The 26,200-nt window shown below is 52.6% G+C and overlaps 1 protein-coding gene across 4 annotated transcripts in view; it reads right to left on the reverse strand.

Annotated features, from left to right (window-relative positions):
• Positions 1-25,909, reverse strand: part of CDH22 (cadherin 22) — an 89,932-nt gene extending 64,023 nt beyond the window's left edge. For 2 of the 4 annotated variants that reach the window (XM_050907195.1, XM_050907192.1), the window contains exon 1: positions 17,975-18,033. The gene's annotated coding sequence lies outside the window, so the exon portion shown is untranslated. Of the gene's footprint in view, positions 1-15,461; positions 15,541-17,974; positions 18,034-25,790 lie in introns of those variants that run through there. The other 2 variants (XM_050907193.1, XM_050907194.1) reach the window with 2 other exon arrangements.
• Between the last annotated feature and the right edge of the window lie 291 nt (positions 25,910-26,200).

Consider the following 26,200-nt stretch of genomic DNA (forward strand, 5'->3'; position numbering starts at 1 on the left):
GCACAGCATCCCAAGCAGGCAGCAGCATGCGGCTGCAGGTGCACAGCACGCATGCACCCACATGGCAGCATGCCCAGGCACTTGCTGTGCCAGGCAGGCTTTCGCACATGCAATGAAGCTGCAATGAAGCACCAGACTCTCACACTGTCCCGGGCCCAGGGTGATGCTCTCTCTCCTGCTGCTCTGTCATCCCCGCTTCCCAATTATCAGAACGACTCCCCCCCTTCCCTCCCCACAAGAGTTTGTGCAGTTTGTCGGTGTGTATTTGGCACAGCTGTACTGTACATCATGTTGACAGTAGAAATTACATCCTGAGCTTATGTTTTACACTGTGCTCTGTCAGAACTCACCGCAGCCCAGTGATCAGGACAAATTGAATAGCATCCTGTCCATGTCAATATTTATTTCATTTTACAAATGCAGGCTGATGCAGGGGAAAGCAGGCAGGGGGAGGGGGAAGACACAGGCAGGCAACAGCACACAAAGATAGCACTGCCCAATACATCACAGTCCTACACCTCCAAACTGCACTATTGCCCAACACGGCTGCAGTCCCAGAGCTAGGACAGCAGTGCCCCAGGAGCCCAGGGAGGGGTGATCCCAACCAGAGGCCAGGTGAGCGCCCTGGGAGCTCATGCAGTGCTCCCCGTGCCTGCAGCTCTGTTGGAAGGACTGTCACACCAGTACTGTTCCTCTGAGAGAAGCCCTTATAATCAGCAGAAAATGCAGAGCTCCCCATCAGCTACAAAAGATGCAACAGAGCGGAAGGAAAGCCCTCCCTCCTCGACCCCAGCTTGCTGCCTGAGCTAACGCAAGCCTGGAAGCACTGCCTTGGCTCCTCAGCACCTCCCAGCAGAGTTGCAGGAACTGCCTGCACGAGCATCAGGACTGCTCAGTCTGTTTGGAATGGCCACAAGGATGCTACAAAACTGCTGAGGAGTAAGGCAAGAGTAAGGCACTGCTTGTGCCACCCTTGGGAAGGCAGAGCCACAGAACGAATACCAAGCACAAGACGGAAGCTCCCTAAAGCTTGGGCCTTCTCCTGCTTTTCCATGGCATACCCACACACCAAAGCAGACAAGGAAATGGAGGCTGCAGCAGGAAGGCCACTGGTCAGAGACAATAGCTCAGTCCTGACCCCCATGGTCCTGGGCATGGCCCTCATTGCTCAGTTAGCTACCTGCAGAATGAGTTCAAACTGGGAGTATCCGTTACCCAGCTCCAGCCCCATTACCCAACAAAGACAAGGAAGGAGCAGACAGCAGCATGGCAGGGACTGTTTGCAGGGAGGGGCTAGCAGTTGCTTCCAGCACTTGCATGCAGAAGCCCAACCTCACAACTGAAAACTGGGAGCTTGTGGACTCTTGTGCTGCTGGACAGTTGCTCCTCACACTGAGCTCTCCACTGGCTTCCCAAGGGCAGACGATTCAATGACAAAGGGGGCTGGGGAAAAGCTGTGGCACGCCTGCATCCCAAGGTCTGCCTTGTTGGTCTGGAGCTGATATCTCTCACCATAGTCATGAGGAAGCCACATTGGCCCAGCACTGTTCTGTCAGCTTTGGCACCAAGCATAGCTACTACACAGGGAGGGTGGAGAGAAGAGCACGGGGAGATGCAAGAGGCAGGTTGGAGACGTATGTAGAGCACAGACACAGCCTGGTCAGCGGTTTGCAGTGCTGCTTCCAACAGGCAGGGCTACAGCATCTTTGGAGACGACCCAGGACAGGAGTCAGATGGACAAAAGCTCCTGCTAGGCTCCCCAGTGAGCAGCCAGACGTGCCTCGCTGTTGGAGGGGCAAGAGCAGCACTGGTTCACACCAGCTACTTCCCCAAACATGCAAGTCTATCTGGAGACCCTCTCCAAATAGCCAGGCAGACCTCTAGCACCAACCAGGCCCCTCCATTCTCTGCCCAGCAACTCCTGACCCCAATGTGCCTTTACCTGAGAGCTCAGAGGGTGAGCACCGGGTCCAGCACCATCCACACGTGCCAGCTGTGTCAGCCATAAGGAACAGCTCAGGCCATGTGCAAGCACAACAGCAGCTCTGGGGACCACACCAGTGCCAGCTCAGAGTCTGCATCCATAGGGAGCCCGCCTGCCTCAGACCCGAGAGCACAGGCAGCATGACAGCCCAGCATCAGACAGCCCTTGCTGGGAGACGGGGCAGCAAAAAGCCTGCAATTACTTCAACAACAATTCTTCTGTAGTACTGCCTACACTGCAGCACGCAGTGCATAACCATGTCTCCTCCTGTTAAACAGAATTCAAATCCACTCAATGCTCCCCTTCCCGGGAAAAGGAACAGGCTGGCTAGAGCATGCTTCCAGTATCTGTTGTACGGAGGTAATACAAGCATGGCAAGGCTTCTGCAAAGCTTTAAGATGGTTCATAATCTCCAGGCCTAGGGCTAAGACATGAACTCAGGCTCTCTGGAGCTCACTTTCTCTACTGGATATTGTAAGACAAGATGAGGCAAAGATATTTTTTTTTTCTTTTACGAACTTCTCCTCAAAATCTAGAGACGAGGGAGGAGGCAATCTTGCCAGATGTAAGATACTATCAACTCCAGACTAGGCCACATGGCAAGCATATCATATGCAAGCATCCAACATCCCACACGCTGCGTCTGGCAACGCACCTCAGTACCACACCAACCCTGGACTACTGCACTATGGCCAAGCACCCACCTATATCCCCATAACTTCCCACAGCTCCTTCCTAGCATCCAAGAGGCATTTTACGATTATCCCTTTGGGCTGGACAATGGAATAGTCAGGGCATCCAGCCCTCAGCCCTACAGAGTGCTCTGCAGATTTAAAACACTAGGGACCAACAGCACAACCTGGCTGCTGCTCCAATTACCTCTGCACCACTGCAATACCCACAGCCACCACAAACAAGTGTCTTTGGCTGGAATACATTAACACGCATTGCTAATTCTGTAAGGGACATCAGCACTAGTGACAGCAAAGGTGTGGGATGCCCACTCACGTCAAGATGGATTATGATCATAGCCACTGCACTGCAAGCTCCCGTTCCACAGCAGATCCCATCAGTGATGTGGCATTTAAGGCCCAATGTTCAGATGAAACAAAGCTGGACAATGTGTCAGAATACCGTGGTGCAACAGAGAGCAACTGCAAGCTAGACAGGTTTTTGCCACTGCAAGCTCTGGAACCCCCATAGCATCCCTCTGCTGAAATACATTCTGCAGAAGGCATACTCTAATTCAGTGTCCTTTCCAGAATCTCAACGCATTTTGCCAATCAAGTGAGAGATGGCTAGAGATATTGGTCTGGATGGCACATAGCATCACAGTGTGTACAAATGCTGGAGATAAGTGGCCAAGGGATTCAAAACTGTAGAAGCTTTTGAAAGAGGATATTTAAATTACTTTTATTTCTACTTATGCAGTGAAAGGCTTGTGTAACCACAGTTACTGGATGAACATATCCCAAGTGCAGATCCAGACTGTGCAAAGCAATGTTTGATAGCAATCTGCCTTTCAGCAAGTCTTCAGCCCTGATACAGAGCACAGAAGACAGGCATATAATGATAAAATCAAGTTTTCTCACTAATGTCACCCTAGCCTCAGCTTTGACAACAGGGCAGAAAGCCCATTATACTTAGTAAAAGTTTGGTCATGCTGTTCTTGAAGTAAATCTCTGGGTTTCCTCTTTCTGCTTCCTTGGAATTATTCTCCCAGCAGGGGACTTCTTCCTCTGCTTTTCTTCTCAGATAAACTTGCACATGGTCCAGGTAAAGTTGTTTTTCCAGAGGAATTTCTACCTACACAATGCTCAGGACTGTATGACTAAACATCCATTTTCTCCCTTCTTTTTAAGTTGCTTTAAGTTTAATTATTGCCCCCTTTGATGCTGCCTTGAGAAATTCTAATGGGAGAGTGCAGCAACTGTCAGAGCAGGAGCTATTCACAACCTTTTGACTTCTCATGTTCAGTCACTTTCTGCTATCAGACACACTGGGAGGAAAAGTATTTGTTAAAGCTCTCACACAAGCATTGTTTGGAAAAAAGTATTTTCAAAGTTCAGGAGATTTTTTCCTCCAAATCTTCTTTGGTCCAAGTTTCAAAGAAATTTTAATTGCAAAGAAAATCTCAAAGTCTGCCTTAGGGAAGAGGGTTTCACAGCCATAACGGTCTCGCTCTGCAGCAATTCTTTTCCAAATATGGAATTTTCATGCCTTGTCTACGTGAACACAATACTTTTAATTCACCTTTAAAAACAATCTCTGAGAGGAGGTGGAAGCAAAGGCGTCTTCCTGTGGCCCTGAATACATACATGATTCCCTCTGCCCAGGCCTGGGAGAAACCACCTCCAAGCCAAGAAGGAACAGAAAGCACGGAGCTGCTCTGCGCCTAACACATCTGCAGGCTGGAGCACAGCTAGCCACACCGGGCAGAGCAAGCTGCACCGGCAGAGCCAGCACATCTGCACCAATCCCCAGACAAGGAGCCAGCTGACCACAGCTCTCAGGAGGCTCTGACTAACCAGGCAGAGCAGTCGGCCTCCAGGACAAACTGCTGTCCCAGCTGAGCATGCAAAAGCTCTGCCTTTGAGTGCCAAGGAGGCAAGTAAGATAGACGGGAGAAACCACAGCCCCAAAGAGGATTGCTGTCCATGTCCAGAGCCTAGCAACTGCTTGACCCCAGTGACAGCAGCCCCTGCTCTGCTGTGCCATCTGTGGTTTCCCCTTTCTGAATTTCACCCTCCGAGCCCTTGAGCACACCAGGTCCCTTCCTGCCATTCAGCACAGGGACTGCAGGTGCTTGCACGGCCCATCCGTTACACACCAGCTCTGCTAGCCCCACGCCAGTCCCTCCTGCTCCTTGGACATTCCCATTGCTCCCCTCAGGATCCTGCTTGCTGCAGTTATGCATGCAACACCCAGCACAGCTTCAAAGGAGCCGCAGCAGAAGGTGTTTCCCTCCTGCTTCCCAGAGGGGAGGTCTCCCTCGCCTCACAAATCCCCAGTCAGGTCCAGAGGCAGAAGCCTCTGACACGAGTGACAACACAGCACCAGCAGGCACTGGCCTCTTCATCCCTCTCTGCTGATTCGATGCAGTGCTAAAGCCTGGGTATCCAAGCAGCTCAGGCTACACCCATCAGCACTTGCACAGCTGGACACACAGACATTGGCATAGAGCAAAACACCTGCAGCACTAACTCCTGCTGCCACCCCACCTAGCCCCATGCATCAAGAGTGCTGGCATCTCTGACCCAATGGGAGAGAGAAGGCTGATCCCAAGGGACGATTCAAGGGATCGCAGGTGAGTCACTCTTTCCCGTGAACCTGACAAACTGCCTGAAGTGCTAGCAAAAAAGCAAAACAAAGCACTTGAGCACTCAGATCTGACAGGGCATGGCTAGTCTTTCCTTTGCACAGGAAAGCTGTATGCTGCTAAGCACTGTGCGTGCTAGGACCCACCAATTACTTCAGCAGAGAAAGGAAACGTGACTTATCTGCCCGGCTTCTCAAAGGCTTGTGAACAGAATCGTTAACAGAGGCAGAAGAATCAGAGTTCTAAACAGCTGAGGGGAGACAAAAAAAAAAAAACAAGAGGGGAGACACAAAAAACCCCAACCAAACAAAAAAGAGAAGCCCCATTGCCACGAGCCCAAACCTGATATAAAAACTGAAAGGGAAAAAACAAGCAATGAGTTCACTCGTGACCTGGCAGAAAATGGCAAGGGACCCCATGTAGGAAGCAAAATCCACAAATTACAGGAAATTATCTTAGTCAAGGCTATGGCAAGAAACTTCTGGAGAACTGGACTGAGCCAGGGGACTGGCCAAACAGGAACTGAAAGTCAGTGCCAAACTGGCATTAACACCCAGGTGAAGCTGAAAGAGAGCACCTGAGGGAGACCCTGTCTCTAGCTGGGCAGGAGGACAAGGTGACATTGCTGCTCCTCCAATGCCTGCCTGCAGCAATGGACGTTGACCCAGCCACCACGCTTCCTGCACATCCTTGCCCTAGGCTTGACACCACCGGCACCATCAGAGATCCTTTGCCCCCACAGGCCAAGGGTGAGCAGTGCTGGTTATGGGGCAGATGTCTGCAGCCATCGCAGCATCTCTCTCACAACTGCTGGGGTGGACAGAGCTCTCCTGCTGTGGAGAGAAAGCTCCAGAGCTCAGAGCAGGTCTTTAATTTCAGGATCTGGATAGACAGCCACATCTGAAAGTCATCCCCTTACAAATGCCCTGTGCAGTCAGAAGTTGCACTCCCAACAGGCTTGCATCTTTTATGCCCCACTACCTCATGAGGAGCCAGAAATGCTCCCATACAGCAGGGCAGAGAAACCCCACAAGCCTCCACCACCAGAGCTGATCCCCGTGGCACAGCCCAAGGACACACAGGAACCACCATCACTCCCCTCCTTGCCTCTTGCTGCCACTTCTTTGGGCCCCAGAGGCCAGCAGAAGTGACAAGAAAGGAAAGGCATGAGCACCGGACTGCCCAAAACAGGGCAAGTGGAATCAAAGCTGATAGCCCAGACAAGTGGGCATCTGGATAGGAGTTAAAGGACAGATTAAAATAAAAAACCACAGAATGGAATTCTTACACTTTGACAAGTGTGGAGGGAATTGGGTTCTTTTAAGCAAATGTTTGGCAGATGCATGAATTATTTATCATTCAATATTGCGTGATTAAATGGAAAATTGAAGATGTTCACAGCTTTCTTGTCTGCAACTTTCCACCTCTCGTGAAAGTCTCCCCAGATTCCTACAGAGAATAACAAGTGGGTATTACACTGAGCCAAAAGAGTTCAAAGAAACTTCCTTCAATTTGCTGCTCAGGGTTCAAGGTCAGGCTCAGGCTCAGATTCAGTCCTCTGGTTAAATAAATACTATGGCAGGCACACGTCGCTTTCAGGAAGGTGTCGCTGCTGCTCACTCTTCTTCCCTACACATTTTAGTCCTCTCGGCAATTTTGTCCCTGGAAATCTCTCAGTCCTCCTGGTACGAGACATGTGACCCCTCTTTACAGAACGCATGAGACCAAGGAAGTCTCTTCCTGTGGCAGCACGCTGTCATTTTGAGACTAAGACCAAGTCAGCATAGGATCACCCACACTGAAGCGGAGAGGTCACGACGTAGGATGAGAGCAGTGAAAAGCAGGACAAGACCTGGGCGAGCTGCACCACAAGTCTCACACCTGCAGCTTTAGCAGTACTTTTTTCCGGTGTAGCAGGACGTTCAAGTTGTGCACAGCCCAGATTAGAAACAGGCACCAACTTTCTGTTGCAGGTACCTTAGGCCGAAAGCAGCCTAAAGAGGCAAGTGGCTCCCTCAGCACCTCAGGACAAGGTCTGCAGCAATAAACAGCTGTCAGAAAGGCGGAAGAATGAGAGTAATTAGTCTCTTCAATGCCAATTTCAGCCTGATCTTTCACACTTAAGAAAACTGTTACAATAACTTTCTTATTTTCAGAGGAGCTCATTAAGTAAGAATTAGAAACAACATAGTATAACGGATAAGAAAATTATTTCTGCAACAATATCCTGCCAAAATGCACTGCTCTGCTTCTGCGCTCCTCAGCCACCCAGGCTACCAGACTTGTCCCTGTAGCACCCGTGCGGCAGCCAGAGCACCATGCCAGCACACGTCACTCCCAAATGCACCATCACCATCAACCACCACCACCACCTGAGCAATACTGTCCTGCCTAAATACAGGCTTTTCTGGCATGTGGAAGAAGAGGCTCCAGCCTCAAACCTTCCTGCTCTCCAGAAATTCCTGAGCAAACACACTGGGGAGAAAGGAAGGAATCTTGATACCACAGAAATTCAGGAACCTGAAGCTGAATGTTACACAGTCTCATCCCCCAAACAGGAAGCAAATATGCTTTGCTAAGATGCAGCATTGCTCAGAAAAATCCACCGCAGTTGGCAGAAATCCCTGGTAGCTGAGTCTCCTACACAGGTAGCACATTTTGGCCAAGTCTATTTGAAAGTCTGCATCTCCAAGAGGAGCACAGCAAGAACTGAGCCACCGCGCACCCCTCAGGGCTGCCCCAGGTCATCAGAGCCCTGCTAGGTCCCTCCTTGGGTCCCTACGGCTGCACTTTGAGCAGAAACAGGCAAGTAACGAGCAGGTGTTCTTGAGAAAGGGCACCAGACCTTCACAGACCCAAAGGGGCCTCTGGATGGTCACCCAGACCTAGAGACTCATTCAAAGCAAAGCCCACCTCCCCCTCACAAAACACAACCAGGAGGAATTTGACCCTCTTGCTGGGCCAGGGACCTACACACTGGAGCAGATGGGTCAGGTCTCCAAGCGAGCGATCCTCACAGCACACCGTTCACCAATGAGCTGTAGATAAAGGCTTTCTCCAGCCCACAACAGACTAAAAGATTATGACCTCCTTGTAGGCAACTTGCAGACAACAGCAATAGGCTAAATTTTGCATTCGATCATTAATGATAGATGCATTATTTATTTGGAATCATTTGCTTCATTCTACTAATTACATCACCACTACCAGCTTCTGATGATGTACAGCACTTGGAGTCACGTCCCAGGAGTCAGACCCTGTCCAGAGCAACACAAACCACAGCTTGGCGGCGTAAGTGCTATTTCACTTCACCAGGAAAAACAGGCAGGTTTTGCCAAAAGCTGCTCACTGCCTTGCAGATACCACAAAGTCATGTATACTCTGGATGGCCAACATTTGGCACTCCTTCTGCACACTGCCAGAGGTCCAGAGGGAGCTGGTGAAACCAAGTATTGTCCCCCAAGGGCTCGCTTGGCAGATTCAGAAGAAACTGGCACAGCTCTCTCGCATTCCTCCTGCCCCAAACCCTTCTTGCACTTGCAACCCAACCTCCCTGCCGCAGGAAGAGGTAAACATCACAAGTTTGTGCCAAATCCATCAGCCAGGTCCGTGCTGGCCCAGCACTCATGGCCCCACCAAGCAGTCCTCACCGACACTGCCAGGGCGAGCAGCCCCGTGAAGAGAATCTGCATGGACACTGGCCGCCCGCCAGAGCACAGTGGCCCCTTCTTCCCATCCTTGCCACAGCACTCAACATTTCACCTCTACCCCTCCAGGCACACAGCTGAGGGCAGAGGTGCCCTGACACCACAGCTGTGCAAGCAAAAACCAAGCAACGGACAGAAGGCGGCAGAAACCCCTTTCCCCGGAGGGACCAGTCCCTCAGGAACAGGGCTGAGTCAGGATGGGAACCCCTGGAGACAAGGACGTGGAGGCTGTCTTCCCTGGGGCCTTGCATGGCAGAACAGCTACACATGGCTGCACTACAGACAAAACTTCACTTGAATGCAAAACCAGAAGCTTTTAGCATCCTGTCTGGTAGAACAAATTTTTATATCCTTCCATGCCTGGTAAATTCTGTTCACAAAGAACAAGAAAAAAGGAAGTAAAAGCCTTAATAAATGCTGGAAGAGCAGGGAGCTCACACCAACTCCCAGCCCAGCACAGCTCCTGGATAATCTAGGCAATAGTTTATTTTTCTCTCTAGTATCATTTTCCCAGCTTGATCTCTACTGTCGCAGTATGATGGTTTCACCCCATTAGCCTTGCTTAAAAAAGTGATCCCAGGACTGTGAGTGTTATTGCCCACATAAATCAGGAGGCTTTGAATACGGAGCACCTTTAAATAAACAGCTGATGGAAGTGAAGTTCCGGGATCATTATTAATAGCTTTTCATTTCTGTGTCCGCTGTGCTGTGACATTCTTTCCCAGCAGAAAGCCTCTGCTTCCTATCCCCAGTACATCTGATCCCATGAGTCCTCCAGTCAGAATGAATGACTGTACCTTTGTGTTAATTGCATAGCCCGTTCCACAAACTGAATACTAATATTAAGTAGCAAGAGGAGGAGAGTTTGCAGACCAGGAGCGATGGGACAGTTTGAAGAGAGGCACGCCAGCCCCGCTGCCTTCCCCTGTGCATAGAGGTGAGGAGTGCCGGTCCTCTCGCCTCCCCTTAAAGAAGGGCAGATCCTGGCTCTTCCGACACACACCAGTAAATGCTACAACAGGAGACAAGGCCCTGCTCCGTTTCTGTCCTGTCTGCCAGGGAGCGTGCCCTGCACTGGCCAGGCAGACACAGGCTTCCCCTACTCTGCCAGCTCCATCACACTTCTCACATACCCCCCCGTCCCCACAAGCAGAATGATGCCTGCCGCTCTCCGCATTGCAAACAACTCCTGGCTGAGTCCAAAGCGACACAGACCTTTGGAGAGGCAGCCATCACAGAGCAGCCCTGTCTACTTACAGGTGCTGTTCAAAGACTTTACCTGGCCAGATCCAGTTTATTTTTCACTAGCATGCCTTGTCCAGGGAGGACTCACTCTCCTCCTCCACCTTCAGCTATCAGGGTCTTTCCTGAGAGCTGCACGCACGTGCATAGCAGCCCAGAGCAGATGAGAGCTCTAAATGCCATGGGCAGATCTAAGGGCAGCAACAGCTAACACCGGAGAAAGGCAAACCACCCATTCCCCTCTCCCAGGGTGATGAGCCTGGGATGGGACTAGACACCTCATCAAGAGGCACCTTGGCCACCTGCTCTGGGAGCCCCCTGCTTTGCTGTCGGCTGCCAGCACTGACATACAGCCGCTTCCAGTCTGGATTCCCAAAATCTTCATGCCTAGGACCCAAGCAGAATTGCCAATGTTGCTGCTGTGTCAGCAAATGACATCATCCCCCAGGTCTGTGGCTCAGAAGAGAGACCAAGTTTCTCCCTGGAAAGGGTGTTCAGGCTCTCTGAGCCACTTTGCCCAAAGAAAGGAGGAAATGGTCCTGCTGGCAGCCAGTCCCAATACAGCTACCGATGTAAGTGCAAGCAAAAAGGCTCTACAGTGGCCAACAGTGCCCAGGAAGAGGCTGGCATGGGCTTTATGGCCTCCCTGCTCTTTCTGCCCTTTACTGCAGAGAGACAAGAACTGAGGGTCCTGCTGCTAGACCCCACCTCCAGTTTCATTTTACTGTTCTTGAGTAATGACACCACATACAGGTCATGCTGCTCTAAGACAATACACAGGGTAAGAAAATATGCCAAAACGGCCTGTTGCTTCAGTGACCTTTGCTGTGCATAAATCAAAAGGGCTGCAGACAGCAGCAAACTCCAGGAACAGGTGATGGCTTTTGGTTTTACTGCCTGCTGCTTGCTCCTTCCCAAATCCAGTTCTCAGCAAGGAGATTCAGGACACAAGCACCATCGCAGGCATAACAAAAGGTTCACCTATGAGAGAGTCAAAGTGGAAGCAAGCATCAGAAAACTGTGGAGTGTGGCTGAACAAAGCTGAAAGAGACCACTACAGACAGGATGCACATTTCTTGGAAGACCTTAAGAGGAAAAAAATTAAAGTGTTAAATCTGTCTCCTGATTTCAGAGTCCTTTCCTGGCTAGAGTCTGAATCGTTGATACCATGATGGACTAGCACAGCAGAGCCATGTCCTTATCACAAATCAACAAGAACACCCTAGGTTTCTGGATATGATTCTGCAAGCCAGATACAGTACTAGCCTTCCCTCTGCAAGAAACTCCGACCACTTTGTCAGGTGAAACAAAAATTTTTATTCCTCCTCCACCTCCTCCAGCATTGTATTTGCAGACTGTGGACCAGCATCCAGCAGCCACATAGGACCTTTAAGCAAAGGAAATGTAGTGGGCACCACATATGCAAAACAAGACAGCCTCAGTGTGTCACTAGAAACGCTGCTTTCTAACCACCAGCCTTCAGCATCCCATTGAAGCATCAGCTCTCAGCAGAGGCCAAATGTGCAAATTGCTGTTGAAAAGGAGAACATTTCTGAAAGCTCGAAGCATGTGAACACAGCAGACTAGAACAGAATCTGCAAGTAGCTTCACTTTAATGTCACTACCAAACCAATGGCACAATGAGGAAGGGACAGACTGGGAGCTCTGGGAACAACCACTCTGCTCAGCACAAGCGATAAAGGGAGATTCATCAGCCAATTCCTCAATAAGGCATAAGGGTTCAGGCCTTTGGTGTAAAACTCCATCAAACAAGTCCGGCATCTTCACTTCTGACATTCCAGGACGGACACGGGACACAGTGTGGGGTTTTGTACAGGTCATGTTTCACAATAAAGCCCTTTGCCTCTGCCAGTACTGGCAATAGTGAGACTATGAGAATCTTCTCTCTCCAGCACACAGGCTTTGAAGGGTCTTTCCTGATGTATCTGCACAAAGCAGGGACCTTGGGGCCTTGTATGTAGGTTCTAATGTTATTATTATCAAAAGGAATAAAGAGGGACATGGTGAAGTAAGAGGCAGCAAAGCAGCCCAGGGAACAAAGGGAGAAAGAGAGAGAGAGATTACAGTAGCAGCAGGGAGGACAGAAAAGCAAATGGACAAAGTGCATGTGAAAGAATAGAGCCAGGGAGAGATATGCATACACTTGAGCAAGTAGGATCGTGCTCGAACACGTGAGTATGCGTGCACACAGGAGGGGGCACAGAAACCCACACGGGCAGGTGCAGTCATTTGCAGCTCTGAGTCCTTCAGACCCAATGCACGTCTGCAGCCTTGCACTGCTTCAGCAAGTGGCCTCCCCTCGGATGCCCCAGTGCACACACAGGGCTCCTCTGACCTAATTCTCTCCATCCAGCACATAGCCCAACAGCCACTTGGTACTGGTGACAGTGAAAGATCTTAACAACCAAAAAAATGGAAAGAAGCTGGCTCTGAGTACCCTCACCAGAAGCACCCTCCCCTTCCCCAAAGCAGTTCCATGCTTCAGAGGGTGAGAACTGGCAGCACACATACACAGACACACTCCCACTTTCCCACATGCAAACATGGCTTTCTCTGGCTTTGTCATCCCCTCACACCTTGTCCATTTGCATCCTACTCTGTCACTACATTGCAGACCCTTGCTGTCTCTCCCCTTATTCCCTAGGCCGTTTCACTTCCTCCTCCCCCTCCACATTCCTCTCTAGCTCGTTTGATGACAATCACATCAGAACTCACGCACGTAGCCCCAAAGTCCCTGGTGTGTGCCCAAGCAGGAACAGGTCCATCCAGAGCCCACCACCCCAACCCAAGCAGCCAGCCATGCTGTGCTAGTCCTCTGCATGCTGCCACACCAGTCTCCAGGCCCCCATCGCTCCTAACACCACAGGAGGAAAACGTTGGACTGGCTAAAGCCAACTAGGCTGAAGTCAACTGGAAGCACTGCAATGCAGACAAACGTGCTCCTTCGTGTCCTCCCCTCCAAATAACCACCCTTCTCAGGCTCCTGGGCTGGCAGCAGCCTCAGGCAGAGTTTGGGCATCCAAAGCCAAGCGGTGCCCAGCCAAAAAGCCATCCTCCTCCACGCTGGACTCAGAGTTGTATGCAGGTCTTCCTACTCACCTCTCCCATCAGACCTCACAGTGAATTGACACCAAAACTCACACCTGAACGTGCAGTCACTGTGATTCAAAAACAGACTAACAAGACACAGCTGCCCTGAGCAGGGCTGATACTAAACTTCTGAGAGGTTCAGGACTGAGCCAGACACAAGCACTGCGTCTGTACAGTCCTCAGCCCCCCATGGTGGGGCACACCAAAAGCACGAGCTCATGAGACGGCTTTCCTCATCTTGGCGCACAGAGGCACAGACAGACCTCACACACAAAAACATACAAACCACATAAACTTATCAAACACTTCACACACCGGCTAGAAAAGGAGAAAGAAAAACTGTCATTGCTATTTCTAAATATACTTGGGAGGCACCAGATAGCACAGTGATCGACTAGATATAAAAAAGATAGAGATGAATCTCAGTAGCAGCCTTTGATCGCTCACAAGGGAAACGCACGTGCCGCCTTGTGGAAGCCAGGACCAGACATTGTGTCCTACCTCCGCCTAAGCCCAGCTCAGCTGTGGCTTAAAGAAAAGGCCTTCCAGCCTGGTGCTTTATGGTCCCTCCCTCTCATTTCTATTTCACAGCAGCTTTTCACAACCAGGACAGTGCTTGGTATAAGCAACACAGACTCAGCTGCAGGATTTTCTGGTTCTGGGACAGCCTAAGGTTTGGAAAAGGCTTCCCCAGAAGCACCAAATCTGACTGGAGCCTGTGCCCAGGAACGGAAGGGAGACACTCGGCAGCAGCCACAGCCCCTGCGTGGTCACAGGTCAGATCGTGTCCTGCCAGCTCCACCACTGTGATGGACTGAGGCTAATTTACACCAGCTGAGCTAGCAGCTCACTGCATGCATGCAGCCCTGCTCCATGAGGCTTGCTTTCTGGCACTCAGTTGTCTCTCTAGCTTCTCACAACAAAAACCGTGCCTGGCAGCATCACAGGCAGTGGCATGCCTCTGCCCAGGGCAGTTTGAGTGCGCTTTTGCCATCAGATCCACAGGACAGAGGCCACATGTCCCACTGCACTGCCCAGGTCTAACAACGGCTCTTTTGCAAAGGGCACCAGGCACCTTCCTACAGCGCAGGCACCCCAAAGGGGTATGCAAGAAAAGGTGTTTAACGGTGCCTGTACTGGGTCTGACTGGGATGGAGTTAATTTTCTTCATAGCAGCTCATACGGTGCTGTGTTTTAGATTTGCGACCAAAACACCACTGACAACACACTAATGTTTTAGCTATTGCTGAACAGTGTTTGCACAGTATCAAGGCCTTCTCTGTTTCTCACTATGCCCCCCAGTAAAGAGATTGGGGGTGCACAAGAGGTTGGGAGGGGACACAACCAGGCAGATGACCCAAACTAACCAAAGAGACATCCCATGCCATGTAACGTCATGCTCAGCAATAAAAAGGCAGAGGAGGGAGCTCAGGGGGGTTAGCCACCTTTTGCTCAGGAACTGGCGGGGCATCAGTCGACCCCTGGAAGGCGGTGAGTGTTTGCCTTTGCATCCCTTGTTTCGTTTTCTTTCTCTCTTCCACTTCTCCTTCACTTATTAAACCATTTTTATCTCGACCCACAAGTTTTCTTGCTTTTACTCTTCCTTTCCTCTTCCTCTGTCCCACTTGGGAGTGAGGGAGTGAGCAAGCGGCTGTGTGGTGCTTAGCTGCTTACCAGGGTTAACCCACAACAGTCCCAAAACACATGGCAGCTCCACTGCTGGCCGCGTTCACTGCCAGAGCAGAGGAAGTCAGACTGACCCTGTTCCGAATGCATTAACCAGAAAGCAGCAGCCATGGCACAGTGAGAAGCTGCCACTCTCCTTGCACAAAGCTTTGAGCCTCTCAGTCCTGTGATGTGAGCTCACATCTCCTGTTCTGGAGCAGCCCAGCACCACCAGCTCATCCAGCTGCCATCACCTCCTAGTGAAGCACCCCCCCACCCCCAAACTCTAATTCACCAAAGCACTTCGGCACTCTAGGTGCAAAACCAATTCAAGCCTGAACCGATGGTTCCAGCATCCTTCCCAGTCAGACATGAGTCTCCCATTGCACAAAAATGTAAACAGCTTTTTCAGACAAAATCCATAAATGCTCACCTGTGGTTGCTACTCCAGCTGGGGAAGGTTCAGTGCTTGCATTTCACTTCATGCCTGAATCGCTTTGTGGTACCAAGGAAGGGAGCAGCATCATCTGCCAGCACAACAGTCAGTCCTCTAGGCAGGACTAATGATGTCAGACTTCACAACCCCAGCTTCAGCTCACAAGCTCTTGTCTGCCTTAGCTAATCCATTGCCAAGTCCTGGCAAAGCAAGGCAAAGCAAGGCCATGTCTACATCTGCAGGGTCAGCCACAGTCCCTGGTCACTCATCCCACAGTCCGTGGAGGCTCACAGTTGCAGTCCTGGTCCACTGTGTGCCTGTGGCTTGCCCACTGCCCACACACACCCAGCTGACCGAGGCGCTGGCATCAACCTCCGCCATACCTGCCACGGAGGCTGTTCATGTCTTGCATGGCCACCAGAAGCTGGGCCAGATCAAACCCACCCAAGGGTTCACCTGAGAGATGAACTTGGGTGGCGACGCAGAGAGGATGGATTTGGGAAGGGCATGGTCACTTCTCAGCCTCAGTGAGACTAGCTGAGCCATTGCCCAGTGGAGGATCCTGGTTCTAATCTCATCTCTCACAGCACCTTTCAAATTAATTCGTTAATTGGCATGTCAGGCTGTGCATATGAAACGAGGATGCATGGCTCCCTCTGCCGGCACGCGGCCCGAGGAGGAGCCCCACGCCCTCTCTCCTCTCCAAAAGTCAGGAAAAAGCCAGACCGCTGCCTGCTCGCTGCCAGCCTGCAGCTGCTTCAGGCACCGAGGGCTCGGGGCCAGGCTCGGGGTGCCGGGCCAGGCTCGGGGTGCCAGCCCGGGCACGCACCAGCCGGCGGGCAGAGCTGACCTCGCACCTCAGCGGTGGGCACCGCCACAGCAAGTCCAAGATCTGGCACGGGAAGATTCCCCTTCTCCTGTGTTACGGTGCAGGTGAGGATGCCCAGCAAAGGTGCACCCTGCCTTTGGACAGTATTACTGGAGCAGGAGTTTTATTGCAAAAAATGTCATGCTATTGGGGAACAGCCCAGGAGGGCTGTAGCAAATGGGTGTTCAGCTGACTTTTAAAAGTTTAAGCAGGGATGCAATTTCTTAAGGACTCTGCTGATGCTCAGCTATTCCTACCCGCCTGCTATCAAAAGGTTCAGCTGTATTTCATAAGTGGGAAGGCAGCCAAGCTCTGAAAGCTGGTTAAGTCCAGCTCCTGAAGGAACCCCTCACCTGTACATCTTCAACCTTCTAGACTCCAGTGACAGGGCAAACAATTCCCTCTCCCACACATGCACAACACTGTCACCAACAGCCACATGCCTTGTCAGGGCCATAACAACAGGTGAGAAAACATGTTTTCACACTGTTAAAAAATGGAATAGTGAAAATCCAGAAGGAGCTAAGGCCAAGGGTGAGTCTGGAGTCTGGTAGCAGGTTGGGGGGACAGCATCCTGTCCCAGGTTAACAAGCTCATTTGCTCACTTTTAGTATGTGCCCATCTCAAACCACTCCTCTCTAGAGAGGGTGACAGGGTGCTAGTTGTGGAGAGGAGGGGGTGGTGTTCTGCGCTTAGGAGCCACTTTTAATGACAAGGATTACTGGAGAAACAGCAATTGGGGGATTTGGGATTCCGGGAAGCAGCTGCAGTAGGAGCAGAGGGAGATAATCCCAGTGTGGCAGACAGAGATGCAAGGAAGCAGGACTGGAGAAGGGAGTGCAGCATCCCCAGGCACACACAGAAGCTACCGTCTTGCACAGGGCATCCCACACAGGGGGAACAGCCATCCCACAGCAGAAAGAGGCTGCCAGAACAAGGGCCTGGCCCAGGGCTCCCAGCACCCTTCTGTCCTGGGATGGCCAGACCACGAGGGTTTCTAAGCCTCTGGAGCAGCCAAACCTTTATCTGCCCTTCCTGACTCTGGCCCATGTGGGGACTCAGATGCAGAGGAGCAATCTGCCCCACAGCTTGTGATCAGGAAACCCAGGCTCGCCAGCCAGCTTGCAGCCCCCAAGCGACCTGCGAGTGAACAGCCAGAAAGGAGAATCCAGGCTCTGCCAGGGAAGGCAGCAGGGGACACTGAGGGGAGCAGACCCAGGACAGGGCCTGGGGGCAGAGGATGCATGCCCCAGGGTACCCAACTCCAGTGCCTCTCAGGTGGACATGGGGCCTCAGACCCTCCATAAGCTGGGGTCTGCCTGCACACAGGTCCTGAGTGCCAAACCATAGGGAAGGGCAGCAGTGGTCAAGAAAGAGGATCAGACACAGATGGGTGCCACCCGCAGAGGCTGTGCTGAGTTCCCAGGTGCTGCTGTGCACAGTGCTGGGGAACAAGGCTTCCCTAGCTGCCCCCACAAGCCTGTGGCTGCAGCGCGCAGGAAGGGCTGCATGCTGTAAGGTACTGGATACAGCTCATCTGCAAGAATGAGCTCTCTCCTGCCAGACCAGTATCAGGATAATATCACACACTCCTGCTCCGACTCAGTTTTGCAATCAAAACCTCAGGGAAACGCTAGCTTACCAAAGCAGTGTTTAAATCCTGTGCTTGCTCCTGCAGCTGCTGTTTCCAGATGCCTCACATCCTTGCTCTGCTGGGTGTACACACCTTTCCCCATCCATGTGCACACCACTACCTGCCTGTACCCACATTCACACATAGGCTTCTGCTAAAAGGAGTTCAAAGCTTTTGAGGCTCCATTTATTGCCCAAGATGTTTCTATGGCGACTCCCTTCACATCCCATCATTGGCTGCAGAAAGCTTCTGGCCATCAACAGCTTCAGGTGAGTTGAGGGCCTCAAGCTTCAAGTCACCTGCAGTTGTTAATGCCACCAGCTACAGCTAATTAGGAAGAGATTGACAAAAGCCCACCTGAAGTGGCAATGGTGAGTGAGGCAATGTCAGCAAGTAAAGAGGAGTGATCCCATGTCTCCCTTCCCTTGGTGTTCTCTGGAGTACTGTAGCAGGGAGGAGCAAAAAAGAGGGGTAGGGTGTATCTGCAAAAGGGTGCTGGACAAACAGTTCTGCTTTCATGATTCCCTGGAAGGACTTCCCAGTCAGCAAGGCTCACACAACTGCTGTAGCCAGAGCACAGGACCACTTCACCCTATGCAGTGGCTGGCCCTGACACACCGCTTCCCAAACCAGGAGCAGGATGCTCTCAGCTCTGCTTGGTAAGCACCTGGCTCAATGCTTCTACAGGCAGCCGTGGATCTGTGGCTGTTGCTGACAAACACCAGGCCCAGCATCACCTCCATCGCACCCACAGCTTCCACCATCAGCTAGTCAGGGCCAAATTCAACACAGGTGACAGCAGTGACAGAGCGTGTGAGACAGGCAAGGTTGCTCTCTGTTTGTGGAGCAGACGCTGCACACAACAGTTTGATAGTAGTGTTAATAGGCACTTTGCCCAGAGTGTCAGTCCTGCAGTGTGTAAGCTAAGGCATAGCTCTCTCACAAGAGATCCAAAATTAGGAAGCGTAGCACTGAGTAGAGTCAAAACTGAATGAGCTCTATTGGGCTTATTTTTCCAGGCTCATTGATGGCACTGCCAGAGCCAGAGTGAGGGGCAAGGAAGTGAGTAAAAGCAGGGCAGCAGAATGGGGCACAGCACGCAGAGAGGAAGCAAGTGCAGATTTCCCACAGACAAGAGAAGCAGGGCAGGACTGGGAATGCAGAGAAGTGCTGCCATTTGCTGAAAAAATGTCATTAGGTTGCAATGAGTATTATAACCTTCACTTGTGTTTAGTGAGCTATCTTGAGATGGGGCACCCAGCAGAAAGGAGACGCTTTCTGCAAAGCACCTTGATTTTCAGCGCTGCTTGTAGGTTTAGCAGCAGTGAATGATCCAGTCCAAACCCGGCCCTTGGGCTGGAGCATAGATGGACCAGCTTTGGGCTGGCTGCCTTTCCTATGCCCGAGGGCACAACTACCCCCGCTCTCAAGAAGAATGCAGGGGCCTCAGCTTAGCAGGGTCTGTCCTCCACCTTTTGCTCAAAGAGGCTTTATAGGACCTCTGGGGAGAACTGCCTGACAGCACCAGGGCTGCATCTATCCCCAGCTGGTACCAGTGCGCACACTCACCACCACAGCGTTTCCCCACGCTGGAGCAGGGGCAGCAGGGCACCGGCAGAGAGGCTGGGTCAGCTCAGCGGGGAGGCAGCAGAGCAGGCAGGCTGAAGCCCAAAGTTTGAAGATAAAAGCCATGCCCAGCCCACTGAGGTACAGGCAGCCCCAGACCAACCCATGCACTGTGAACAGTCCCTCCTCATGCTCCCACCTCCTAGTAGTGTCGTGTATCCCCATTTGCCTTACGTGCACCAGGTAATGTTAACAGCAAAGGGAGCTCCGCAGCTGCAGCACGCTCCACACCCGGCTGCCAGCTACCACAATGCCCACAGTGTCCCACAGGCCCTCAAAGGAAAAAAGAGAAGGTGCCGTAATGCTGTCAAGGAGCCGGAGACATCCATTTGCAGGGAGAACTCAAACCACACCGCAAGAGGATCAGAGGAACAGCATCACCAAGAAGAAGACCCACAGCTTCCGCAGGAAAAGAAAGAACCTACACCCTCTGCAGGTATCCCGGCCGCCTTGTGGGATTAGGGAAGGCAGAGATTGCTGAAGAAGACATCCACTTTTGCTACCCAGACATTGCACTGTAGAACCAGCACTAAAGTGCCATCCAACAACCCTTTCCCAACAGTATAACACAGAACTATCTCCTCTCAGCTGCAGCACAAAAGACAATGAAAAGAAAGAAAAATGAAGGAGACACAGAGCCAGACTAAAGTAAAGTCTGGACTAGTCTCTGAAAACTGGGTTGTTGCAAAGGATAAGACTGAAAATTAGTGTAATGTGCTGTATTCCTTTTAGAGACTTTGCAAATAATAAAAAGTGATGATTAAATGAAAAAGAAATTGTGAACTGGGAGGATGGGTCTCTGCAGTGGCTACCGGCAGGAACAGAGAGCCCCGCCACTGACCCCTCCACAGCTCCCTGAAGCAGAAACTAACCCACAAACTGGATGCAACTGCAGATACAGATGCTCCACAGGGCTGAGCAGGTAGTGGGCACCCAACCCGTGCTAGGTGAACGGGTGAGCCCCAGTCCAAACCCCTGAAATGAGCTCCCCATACACCAGGTCTGCACGGGAGCAGGGAAGGCTGATACAGGCAGCAATTTGCTGTCCAAACCCAGCCACAAAGACCCAGCTTTTCTGCTGGGGTGGAGCAGGGACTGTGCTTCACAAGAAACATAGCTCACAGGGACATGCAAGCATGAGCCCTGCAAATGCTAGGGTAGCCAAATCCAAGGGGCAGAGCTCTGCACCCTCACCTGCAGCCCAGGGCACAGCCACACACAGACATCACCCAAGGACAAGGTAAAATGGGGGGAGCCCTGCTAGCTGGAGAGCAAACGGCTGGCAGGTTCCAAGGGTGCAGGGCAACACGCTCTCAGGGCTACCAACGGTCCGAGGCAAAGCTGGTTACATCCCTCCCCATCGGCCGCCCTTCCCTGCAAAGAAATGCCATGGAATAAACTGGTGGTAGAGACAAAAGAGATCCAGCGAACAGCAAGGCGGTGTACACCATGTCCACCTACCACCTCAGGCAAGGAATCTTGTTGGGACTCACACCCACCTAATCTTTACATGTAATTTTTCAAAAAAGCAGATCACTCAAAATGGCCCATGCCTCAGGATATGTAAGGACTTATCTGCAGAGAAGTGTCATTGCTTGTAAACCCAAACACAGTTGCATAACCACATGGTTAAAAGATAACGACACAAATTCATACATGGTTGTATTCTTATGTACAAATACTGTTTAGCGACGTGATGTTGAAAGAACACAAGTATCACCACGCTAGTTCTTCTTCAATCTGTTTTTCTTTACTTTTCAAATATGAGCTTTCAAAATATAAAGTCCAGTTTTGTTTCAAAGCTTCCATGAACAATCTAATCCTTCTAACGAAATAAAGTCCGTGGGTAGCAAAAGGGGTTTCAAACAAACATTCTCCCCACAAGATTTGCAACCAAATTTTACTACTATGGGCTAGTGATTAGGAGCACGAAAGTAAAATTTGCTAGGAAAAAAGCCTGCTAGCTCAATATCATTTTCAAAGTGCAAAAAACCCAAAAAGCTGATCACACAATATACACAACAAACAGTAAATTATGACCCTATTCTGAGAATCCTTACACACAAGCAAGGAACTATGGATTTTTCAAATATGATATTGCATTTTAAATCATGAAAATATCATATTATTTGATACAGAGCTAGGAAAAATAGGATTTTAACTGTTATTTTTAACCCACTGACAGCCTTTTCTTTTTTTTTTTTCCTCTGGAGACCTGCTAGCTTCTTTTGAAAAAGAGTTTTAAAATTGACCTTGTTTCAGTAGCCACTTCTCTGTCCTAGGTATGAAATCACCATATCCTATTATAAAGTGTCAATGCACCAAAAAGCAAAGGGCATTTTTTTTTTTTTAAGGCAGGAACAAAGCTGGCTCTTTTTACCTATGAAACAGCACATACTTTTTCTTTCAGAAGCCCATCCATTTCAACATTGTATTATTCAGCAACCAGCATTTCATACAGAGACCAAGCCTCACTTGCTCTGACCCCCACCTCACTGGAGCAGAGAGATGTATGTGATATAAAAGTCAGTCCAGAATCTGGGCCAGCTTATTCAGATTTCAGTGGGCTCTACCCTGTGCTACACTCAGGGTGCTGTCAACATTTTCAGGGATTTCATCAATGAGCAGCAGAACCACCCTTTGGCCTTGAACACAAACAAACACAACATCAGTACAGGAAAACTGTTTCAGATTCTTGTTTCCATTTCCCCCTGCTATGTGATACCCAAGGCCAGAGAAGCAATTTATTTTCAGCATTTGAAAACTGATGTACCAGGATCATGACCTCCAACCCTGATAATTGTTTGCTGCAAATACTCCTTACCCAGTGCCCATGAAAGAGGTGGAGAGCATCCACCAGTCTCAGAAGGGAAAACCTGGCAAAGCCCGGGCTCTGTCTGAGCTGGGCACAAGATCTACAAGTACAGAGACTGCAGGCTTCAGCCATTCTCTGAACATTAGGTACTCTGAAGAGATAGAAACAGGTCCCAAAGAAACGGTCATCATCTGAGATTTCCTTGGTGGCATGCAAGACTATGGTATTGGCCGTCATTGGAACACATGGTATTTTAACAGCATAGTACCAGCCTAGTAGCAGAGACAGAGAGGCACATCTCCCTGTTTACTTCCTCAGGCCATGCAAGCAAGCTCTGGAAAACCAGAGCTCTGGTGGAGCCATCCTTCTTAGCCCTCTCAGGTCCAAAGGCTTCCCTGAGATGCACTGCACTGTCTTATGAAGTTATGTCTGAACTCTTGAGCCTGCCTCTCCTTGCTGCTATCTACACCATCATCCCTGTAACTGGTCCTGTTCATGCATAAAATGAGGTTAGAAGAAAAGACAACACAGATCTCCCCAGATTGTAGGGGATGTTACAACTGTCAGAAATCAAACAAAAAAGCGAACAGAGGCACCTATTGCATCCCTCCTTCCCCTGCCTGCACCGCGAGCGACCGCAGGAGCCTGGCTGCCATAGGATGTGATCCCAGGACGCTCAGCAAGATGCACTTGCCATGGCAGCTCTGGGCCTGGACGACCTGCTGTAGGTGGGCATGCAGGAGGAGCAAACGTGGCTGCAGCACTTGCTCCCAGAAGGCCTGTGCACAGCCATTTGGGAACCACATTTTAAATGAGGAAAGCGCTAGTTTTAGCACAGTTATTTTTAGTTTGTTGTTAGAAAAATGTGGCTCTGTAAAGAGAGATGTTACCCTGCCTGCTAAAAGGACTCAGGCAGGACTCCTCAGGCATCTCAGCTGCACGTTCACACACATCCCCGAGCAAAGCCCCTGTGGTAACTAGCATGAAGGGCTCTGGTCTCAGTAAGAAAAATGGGGAGATAGCTCTTGGGTAGGAAGGAGCCCGAAGAGGATGTTTTAAGATACCACCGGTTTAAAAAAGAGCTGCAGCTCTTTAAGCATCCGAGCGCCTTAATTGAAGGGTATGCTGAAACCCTGCTGCTGGCAGAGCCGCTGCTGAAGCCCTGGCTACCACACGCTAAGCACCCTGGCAGCGATGCCCAAAGGGGCATAAAATCTCCGGCCTCACCTGCCCTCCAGCGCCGAAGCGACCCGGCGCTCTCGCCCCGGCGCCAATTCCGGGGCGCCCCGGTGTGCCGGGGCTGTGCGGCCCGAGGTGGCGGCGACCCCGGCCGCAGCCCGCGGTCCCGGGGCAAGGCCGAGCCCGCCCCCGTCTGCGGGGAGCGCCAGCCGCAGCCCCGCCGAGCGGCAGCAAAGTTTGCGGCGCGGCGAGGGACGCAGAAGTTGGGCTCCCCCGCCGCGCCCGCCCCGCCGCCCGCCGAGCCCGCCGCCCGCGCCGGCTCTTACCTGGGGCGGCGGCCGCGGCGGCCACCCCGCGCCGGGCGCTCGGCCTCCCGCGGCATCCTGCGCGGCACCCGGGCGGCGCGGCGCCCCGGCACGGAGCGGAGCGCCCCGGCAGCCCGGCCCGGAGCGGCGCCCCGGCAGCCGAGCACGGAGCGGAGCGCCCCGGCAGCCGGGCACGGAGCGGAGCGCCCCGGCAGCCGGGTCCAGAGCGGCGCCCCGGCAGCCCGGCCCGGAGCGGATCGCAGCCTCGGCGCCCCGGCCCGGAGCGGATCGCAGCCTCGCCGCGGCGGGCAGTGCGGCGCCCCGACCGGCGGCGGCGGCGGCGGCGAGCGGAGCCGGCTGCTGGCACCGGGCGGGCACGGCGCGAGGCGGGGCGCGGGCGGCGGGGTGTGTGGCTGGGGATGCATGTGCGGCGAGAGCCGCCTTCCTCCCCCTCGCTTCCTTCGCTCCCTTCCTTCCCTCCTTCCCCGCCAGCCCTGCCCAGCCCAGCCCAGCCCAGCCTCTGCTGGAGACTCTGAGAATGCAGCGCCGGGTCCCCGCCCGGGACCGGCCCCGGGGACCTCCCCCAGAGACCGGCCGCGGGGACCGGCCCTGGGGACCCCGCCGCGGGGACCGGCCCGCTCCGCGCCTCGGGACCCGGCCCCAGGGCCTGCCCCACCCCTGCCCTCGGGACCCGCCCGGCCCCGGCCCTGGCGGCAGCTGCCGCCCGCCGGCTGCCGCGGCCCCCCGGGAGGGCGGAGAGGCGCTTCCCGCGACGCGGGCCCTCTCCCCCGCCCTGCGGTGCCAGCAGCCCTGCGGTGCCCCCGCCCCGGGCACCCGCGTCGCCTCCGCTGACCCTGGTACCGTGCCTGCCCGGGGACCGCCGGGAGCGGCCAGGGCCACGCTGGAGGCGGGGAGCGAGCCGCGGTGCTGGGGGCGGGGGGCAGACCTTGCCTCCCCAGGCTCAGGCCCGGCCCCTCCCAGCACCAACGCCGGGCGGCCCCCCGGGGCTGAGAACGCACAAACTCCGTGCATGGGAGCGCAGCACTGGGCCGGGGTGCCCGGGCATCCAGCAGGTCAGGGAGACCCCAGCCCCCCCTTCCCCAGCCCTTGAATGGGGCCAGATCCCGATGGCCCAGTGGCAACTTGGCAGGAGCTCCAGTAGGGGCTCTGGGCATGACGGGTAGGCTCTGGGCACCGCTGGGGCTGGGGCTGGGGCTGGCAGACCCCCTCCTGATGTGCACCTGGGCAGCCATGGCATCCTCAGCACCCACCTCAGGTCTCAGGAGCCTCCTCCAGAGCCCTGCTTGAAGCATGGCGGGCACCATCCAGGCTCAGCAGCACTCGGGGGTCGCAGGGGCAGGAACAGCTGCACAGCTTGCTGCCTGCAGTAGAGAGTCACGTACCAGCAGGATCCACAGCAGAGTGGCAAGTTTACAGACCGCTCTGGGCACAATCAGGACAGGTGGAAGGTGGAAGCAGGGAAGAAGCTCAAGGCTGGTGAGGCTGCAATATCATTTTGGGTCAGATAAATCTGATCATGCAAGTCAGGGTTTAGCCACAACTCAGGCAAACAGCCCCCAGTGGGACATTTTCCAGTCTCCACTGTCCAGAGTCTCACATCTTACCTGGAGAAAATGCTCTCCTGCTTCCACAGCAATCTCTAGTATTGGGCCTTGGAGTTTGGCCCTGGAAGGAACACGAGGGAACACCAGAGAAGGGAATGCCCTGTTGCTCCATGTGTGCAGCACCTTGCACAAGGCAAACAAATCCTCTGCTTGGCTAATATGGTGGTAACCCAGCAGCAGGTTATCCACAAACCACCTGGGACTGGTGCTTCCTGCACAGGCAGTGGCCTGCAGGTCAGGGAGAGGTGGATGGAAAGCAAAAGAGAGTGACTTACAACCACAGCATGAATCCAGGAGGAGTGACTCCTTTCCAGGACTAAGAGACGAGCAGGGCACAGATCCAGCAGCAGGCTCAGGCAGCTGTCCTCCCCTCCTTTGCACTGGCTGGCAGAAAGCTTCCCATCCTCATACTACTGCATGACTCCCACCCTCAAAGGCCAATGGGGCCCTGAAGAAGACCTAGGAAATGCTCCATACCAGCCCCTCCAGACATGGAAGCATCTAGAAACGTCGTCAATCCCAGTGTGAGAGCGAGAAACCTCTCAGCTGCAAGCACTGCTGCCAAAGTAGATCCCACTTGTGCCTGATGCTCTTGTAGAGAAAGAAGCAGAGCCTGGAGCACAGCTGCTCCACTGCTAACGCTGTCTGCAAACAGAGACCTTGCTCAATGCCGGTCTAGCCCTAG

Source organism: Gymnogyps californianus, chromosome 17 (genome assembly GCF_018139145.2).
Source record: "Gymnogyps californianus isolate 813 chromosome 17, ASM1813914v2, whole genome shotgun sequence".
In the NCBI taxonomy this organism is placed as follows: domain Eukaryota; kingdom Metazoa; phylum Chordata; class Aves; order Accipitriformes; family Cathartidae; genus Gymnogyps; species Gymnogyps californianus.